This window comes from Schistocerca piceifrons, chromosome 5, assembly GCF_021461385.2.
Source record: "Schistocerca piceifrons isolate TAMUIC-IGC-003096 chromosome 5, iqSchPice1.1, whole genome shotgun sequence".
Lineage (NCBI taxonomy): Eukaryota > Metazoa > Arthropoda > Insecta > Orthoptera > Acrididae > Schistocerca > Schistocerca piceifrons.
This window is the reverse complement of record NC_060142.1, coordinates 284,480,277-284,487,865: the sequence shown is the minus strand read 5'-3', so window position 1 is coordinate 284,487,865 and position 7,589 is coordinate 284,480,277. Positions and strand designations below refer to the sequence as shown.

Genomic DNA, 7,589 nt, shown 5'->3' with positions numbered 1-7,589 from the left:
CATGTCATCCCTTCCAATTTTTCCTCCGACTTGGCTCCCTTACCCCAGTCCTTCCAACCCTTCTTTTCCCCCTCCTTCACCCCTCTCCCTTCGCTATGGTATTTACATATTTATATCACAACCGACAGCTGCAAACAACAGTATTCTGATTGTGGTGTCTAGGACGCCTGCTTACTCGGTTCGCTAGACGAACATTCAAACAAATCGTATTAACGAGGTTTATTACAAAAAAAAGTTTACAGTACTTAACTTTTGTAACTAGACAGATGTGTCGCAAGCAAAGGGCGACATACAAAATATCTTCCTCAGTATAAACAATTCTAAGTCTGTGCTACATAGAGAGTAAAAGCGAAATAACTAGCGTTGACGCTTCTACATTCATGCCCATAAATTAAGGATAATGCTGATACATGGGAAACAACGCACTGGTGGGCGGTTTGCGGGTTTAAATCACCTCGGGGTATGACCATGAGGTGCATTTGACCTGCGGTCGTCGAACGGTGACGCTGACAGCGGTCCACATACGCAAAGGTTTGTTGGTGGATGTCAGAGTACGGTGGAGACTGTGCAGATGTTTTGAGACGTGCTAATGGTGACTGTGTGTTGAAAATGGCTCAAAGAACACATATGATGACGTTATGAGGGGTAGAATAATAGGGAGACTGGAGGCTGGTCAAAAACAGCAGGTCGTAGCATGGGCCCTCTGTGTGCCACAAAGTGTGATCTCACGATTATGGTAACGATTCCAGCAGACAGGAAACGTGCCCAGGCGCTACAGTACGGGATGTCCACAGTGTACAACACCACAAGAAGACCGATATCTCACCATCTATGCCCGCAGACGGCCACGGAGTACTGCAGTTAGCATTGCTCAGGCCCATACTTCATTCATTGGGACAGTTGTCTCCAGACACACAGTCTACAGACGACTGAACAGACATGATTTATTCGCGCGGAGACCTGTAAGGTGCATTCCACCAACCCCTGGTCACAGGAGAGCCCGTAAAGTCTGGTGTCAAGAACACAGTACATGATCATTGGAACAGTGGTTTCAGGTTCACAGTGATTCTCGCCGGGTTTTCATTTGGCGCAAACCAGGAACTAGATACCAACCCCTTAATGCCCTTGAAACGGACCTCTATGGAGGTCGTGGTTTGATGGTGTTGGGTGGGGTTATGATTGGTGCACGTACACCCCTGCATGTCTTTGAAAGAGGAACTGTAACAGGTCAGGTGTATCAGGACGTAATTTTGCACCAGTATGTCCGCCTAATCAGGGGTGCATTGGATCCCACCTTCCTCTTCATGGACGATAAAACACGGCCCCACCGAGCTGCCATCGTGGAGGAGTCTCTTGAAACAGAAGATATCAGGCGAATGGAGTGGCCTGCCTGTTCTCCAGACCTAAACGCCATCGACCATGTCTGGGATGCTCTCATTTGACGCATCGCTGCACGTCTTCAAACCCCTACGACACTTCAGGAGCTCCTACAGGCACTGGTGCAAGAATGGGAGGCTATGTACCCCAGCAGCTGCTCGACCACCTGATCCAGAGTATGCCAACCCGTTGTGCGGCCTGTGTGCGTGTGCATGGTGATCATATCGCATATGCCGGGGTACGTGCGCAGAAAATAGCTGCGTTTTGTAGCACATGTATTTCTGGACGGTTTTCTCAACTTATCACAAATACCGTGGACTTACAGATCTCTTTCATGTGTATTTCCTATGTGCCTATGCTATTAGCGCCAGTTTTGTGTAGTACCACGTTGTGTGTCACAACACTCTGCAGTTATCCTTAATTTATGAGCATGAGTGTATATAAGTCACTAGTCTTGAATCTACTATTGAACTGGGTCGTTACCAGTCAGTCGCGGCCGTTATGTCCTCTTCACATAGGGGCCGCTGCTGTCGCGTTGTCGTGCTGGAGGGAGGCCCTGTCAGCGTGCGATTGGCTGGCTCCTTCTCACAGCCTTCTCTTCCCTGTCGTTCCCGACTGGCGTCCCGGCGCTTGACTCTACGCCGTAACACTGATGTACACTTCCATATGGATACGACAGGTTGCTTACACAGCTACGTAGATAAATGTAATAGATACCTATAGCTCTTCTCTCCTTATTCTAAAGTAATGGAAAGTAACAACTTAATTTCTTCCTTTCTTTTAATTTTCGGTCTGAAGGGGATCAACTTTGATCGAAACTAGCCATATCATACAAATTAATGTACAATTGAGACGGCAAAATGGACGATCAATTTTAAATACTAACTCAGTAACCTAATCTCTTGGAACGATTATGTCGACAAGAGAGGAGCCCTGAAGTGTCTTCTCAATATAAGCAGCCTCCCACAAATGTCTCCACCCCTATGACTGCAAAATGTGTCTCAAAAACAAAATAGTTTTGTATAGATAATACGTTTGAGAGATGTGTTCGATCATATCGATTCCCGCCGTTCGTTGTACCTCACTAGTTTACAGCATTTTGCTAGGGAACAGTTTTGCTGGTCCTTGAAGCTGTTTTAATGGCACGCACGGTCTTGCTGTTCTGCAGCCTAAAACTCGCTCACCGTGTTGTGGTTTGTGAGCAGGAAGCCATTTGAAGAAGCATTGCTTCCCCTTCCCTTCGCGACCGGGGTTGCATCTTTTCAGTCGGCCAGTTCCCATTTCTGGTCCCTTGGTGGATGGATGCGGTCCTGTCAGTATTTTCTGTGCTTCTGGTCCGGCGTAGAAATATAGAAATACATGGCGAGAAACTCATTTGCATGTGATTAAGTGTTGGACGTCATTTGCGGAAACATCAGTTTTTCTAAGGCCTGCTAATCGAGACTTGTTTTAGGTTGACGCCTGTAGCGTTGTGCAGTTTTCGCTATTGGGCTTTGTTTGACCGGGGTTTTAAAAGTGGATCTGCTCCTTGGTAATCGGAATATGCCGGAGTTAGGCTGAAGACATTTGTGAAAGGGGTGCATTTTGACCGGCACTAGTTCCATTATTATTTTTTTTAAGTACGAACATTGTTTCTCTGAAATCTGTACCGGTGCCTTACTTTTAAACACTTAGGGGTTCAAGCCTGGTAATATAAGTTGTATTTAGAGAATTAGTGCATTGATTCTTTTGCATTATGTTGGCAGGTGTTAGGATTGTTTTAAAATATTTGATATGTTCAATTGATTGTTTGCCTATGTGCGCTATATGGGTACACTTCCCCTCTTATGAGCACAAGCACTCACAAGCGACCCGTGTCCGCTCCGATAGCTGAGTGGTCAGTGTGACGGATTGCCGTCCTTCGGGGCCGGGATCGATTCCCGGATGGGTCGGAGATTATCTGCGCTCAGGAACTGGGTGTTGTGTTGTCTTCATCATCATTTCATCCCCACGCGGCGCGCAGGTCGCCCAAGGTGGCGTCGAATGTAATAAGACCTCCACCAAGGGGTCTCCCGGCCAATGTCCCCAAACGCTCATTTCCAGTTTCAGGTACCGTCGCAGGTTCGAATCCTGCCTCGGACATGGATGTGTGTGATGTCCTTAGGTTAGTTAGGTTTAAGTAGTTCTAAGTTCTACGGGACTGATGACCACAGATGTTAAGTCCCATAGTGCTCAGAGCCATTTGAGCCATCCAGTTTCAGCGACCTGTAATTCGCTTATGTTATGTAATTTTAATGTGTATCTCGTGTACGATTTTGAGTGTCAGCTGAACCAAGAAACTGTTTCATACCTGGCCTGAGCCTAAGCCTCTGAGCTTGCCTTGGTTAATTAAATTTCAGCTCTCACCTAACTGCATTGTGAATCTCATTCAAAGGGTTTATTGAATTTTTTGCTTTGTGATGAGTCAGTCATTAAAAACCTATTGTTGTTTTAGTCAATGTAACTAATACCTGATTTAAATGTTTTTTTTAGAATCCGTAAGTTTTTTTAATTTCAGTAGTGGGTACTCTACACTTGTCTTAAACATTTCTTGTAATATCTTTTAAGACAGTAAGCAAATGTTTCTGATTTTGGCTTTTGATGGACTGCCTTTTAAATGTACATTTTCTGAAGTAAAACACTAAAATTTTACAGGTCACACAAAAACTTCCATTATACGTTAGAAAACTGATGGTTATCCACTCAGTATTTGTTGTAGGTAGATCGATACTTAAACCTGTTTTCATGTTTGTCTCCAAAGCACACCTTTTTTGCATTATTGAAATTATTATGAATGTGACACAGTTTTGAAGTTGTTGAATTCCAATTATATGCTTATATACCCCGCCCGGTTAGCCGTGCAGTCTAACGCACTGCTTTCCGGGCGGGAAGGCGTGCCGGTCCCCGGCACGAATCCGCCCGGCGGATTAGTGTCAGGGTCTGCTGTGCCGGCCAGTCTGTGGATGGTTTTTAGGGCGGATTTCCATCTGTCTCGGCGTATGCGGACTAGTTCGCCTTGTTCCGCCTCAGTTACACTATGTCGGCGATTGCTGCCCAAACACTTTCTCCACGTACGCGTACACTATAGTTACTCTACCGCGGAAACATGGGGGTTACACTCGCCTGGTGTGAGACGTTCCCGAGGCCCGAGGGGGGTCCACTGGGGGCCGAACCGTCAGTAACCCTGGGTTCGGTGTGGGGCGGCGGTCGGTTCAGTGGACTGCTGTAGCCTGTTGTGGGGTTATGAACCACTGAGGGCTACGGCGGGGACAAAGCCTCTCCGTCGTTTCTAGGTCCCCCAGTTCCATACAATACAATGTAAATGTGCTTATATGGTTAAATCTGACATGCATCCAACAAAATGATCAGTAAGTTAGGAATTAAACCAATAAAATATTTAGAAAAATATTTTACTCATTTGCCAATAATGTTAGAGTGATACAGAATATGATAAGCCTAAAATCAGAAAGGAGAGAATACAGCCGGTAATGAACAAGAATGAGATCAGTTAAAAAGAGCCTTGGAATAACCGTCCTCGAAAAGGAAAAATAGAGAACAAATTTAAAAAAGCGCTTATATTGCTTCACTGTTGTGTATATACGCAGACTGAAGCAGCAAATGAAAATCTGTACCAAGGACGACATTCGAATCTGTCTCCTGCTCACTAGATAGATGCACTAACCACTACACCATCCTGCCACAGTGGCTTTGCATAACTGCACGGACTACCTCTCCCTCGTCAGTCCAAATTCCCATTCACGCCTCAACCTACTTGGTGTTCTCCCTAAACCCGAACCGCATTACAGAGGCTTACCAACTGTATCGGAACAGCACCTCAGCATCAAATTAATTGGGACCCTGCCTGAAACCCAGGCATAGGTACTTGCTTACTACCTCATATTTTATTAACTGTAATGAGACTGGGTTATTGCTTATTCATTTCATACAAAAGAGAATAATTGCGTGGCACTGAACCGGACTCGTAACTTGCTATGCATACAGATTATACTATAGCAGGAATAGCGGCTTTCAAACTGCAATCCTACCTGCCTCTTACCATCTATATTCCGTCTCTTGACCCTTCCCTAAACTCATCCCACATCCTTTTTCATGCCGCTTCCTCTCCAAACCCATCTGCATCCAAATCCATCGCCTAGAAAATCTTACCTGGAAGAAACACCACCACCACCAACGGATCTAAAACTGCACACATCCCAGAATTTTCACTCTCATCTGTATATTTTATCCGTTTTTATTTGTTTCATGCAAAGGCAGAAGAGCAGCAGTCTATCCGGCGCTACTGGGGGAATGAAAACAACAAATATACTAAAAAAATAGATTTATTTTTATTTCGTTGATAGTGTTCTGAGTTGCAATTTTATTTTGGATTTGTAAAGTGGTTAGCCACGCGGAGTGGCCGAGCGGTTTAAGGCGCCTTGTCACGGACTGCGCGGCCCTTCCCGTCGGAGGTTCGAGTCCTCCCTCGGGCATGGGTGTGTATCTGTGTGTTGTTCTTAGCGTAAGTTAGTTTAAGTAGTGTGTAAGTCTAGGGACCGATGACCTCAGTAGTTTGGTCCCATAGGAATTCACACACGTTTGAACATTTTTTTGTGAAGGGGTTAGATGAAACGTATTTAGCAGGTTACGCTAGAGGAGATTTACTGCCTTTATTTTTGTTTGTTGAATACTGAAGAATGGCAATCGAAGAGGGCATAGCTCCAATTTTTATTTCATTCTGTTTGGATATGGAATCAGTAGATTGTGGTCGTGATTGCTAATGAGGACAACTGGAAAATTTTGCTTGGCGACTCAGAGCTACTCTCAGGTGCATATACGTCATGATAGAAACAATTTAGTAACAGTGAACTCTACTTAGAGAGATTCTCTAAGTAGCGAACAGGAGTGTGAAATGAAATGTGTGGCGAGGGCCTCCTGGCGGGCAGACCCGAACGCCTGGTGCAAGTCTTTTGTGGTGACGCCGCTTTGGGGACATGCGCGTCGATGAGGATGAAATGATGATGGTAAAGATGACACAGTCCCTGAGCACAGAAAATTTTCAACCCGACCGGGAACCGAACCCGGGCCTCCCCGGCACGGCAAGCCGGGCGCTAATTCAGCTACGGCGGTGGACAACAGGAGTGTAATGGAGAGGGACTGCGGATAGTGGCGCTCGGTGAGTGTGTGGATCGGCCGTAGGCGTACCGAGATAGTCCGTGCAGTTGCGATAACGCTGTGTCCCGGATGGCGCAGTGGTTACCGCACCTGCCTAGTAAGCACGAGATCCCGGGTTCGAATCCCGGTTCGGGAGACATTTTCGGCCGCCGCCGCCGATTCCGCTTAATGCCCCGCTGCAGCTGATAGCGGTGATCCCCCTTCACAGCTGCGGGATCCGCGCGGTGTCTGTTCTTTCGAAGGAAAAAGAATGAAATCTGCCTATTGCCCTTCATCCCTAGTTCGCAGTATATCGTGCGAGAAAAGGGCAAGCTGAGTTTCGCACGAGCGATGTTCATCTACAGCTACATGGTTATTCTGCAATTCACACTTAAGTGCCTGGCAGAGGGTTCATCGAACCATTTTCATACTACTTCTCTACCATTCCACTCTCGAATGGCGAGTGGAAAAAAGCAACACCTAAATCTTTCCGTTCGAGCCCTGATTTCTCTTATTTTATTATGTTGATCATTTCTCCAGACGTAGGTGGGTGTCAACAAAATGCCGGCCGCGGTGGTCTCGCGGTTCAGGCGCTCAGTCCGGAACCGTGCGACTGCTACGGTCGCAGATTCGAATCCTGCCTCGGGCATGGATGTGTGTGATGTCCTTAGGTTAGTTAGGTTTAAGTAGTTCTAAGTTCTAGGGGACTTATGACCACAGCAGTTGAGTCCCATAGTGCTCAGAGCCATTTGAACCATTTTTGTCAACAAAATATTTTCCCATTGGGAAGAGAAAGTTGGTGATTGAAATTTCGTAAATAGATCTCGCAGCAAAGAAAACCGCCTTTGTTTCAGTGACTGCCACCCCAACTCGTGTATTATACCAGTGATACCCTCATCCCTATTTCGCGATAACACAAAAAGAGCTGTCCTTCTTTGCACTTTTTCGATGTTTCCTATAACCGTGCTGATTCGTGGAGATAGGCTTTTCGGTCTCTAGGAAATTTATTATGTACCAACTCAGAATATGTTTAGAATTCTGTA

General features: G+C 45.9%; 1 non-coding gene across 1 annotated transcript; it reads left to right on the top strand.

The window, feature by feature from the left end:
* The first annotated feature begins 6,630 nt into the window (after positions 1 to 6,630).
* Positions 6,631 to 6,703, top strand: Trnat-agu. Its single transcript has one exon. It is a non-coding gene; the product is annotated as a tRNA-Thr (tRNA).
* The last annotated feature ends 886 nt before the right edge of the window (positions 6,704 to 7,589 follow it).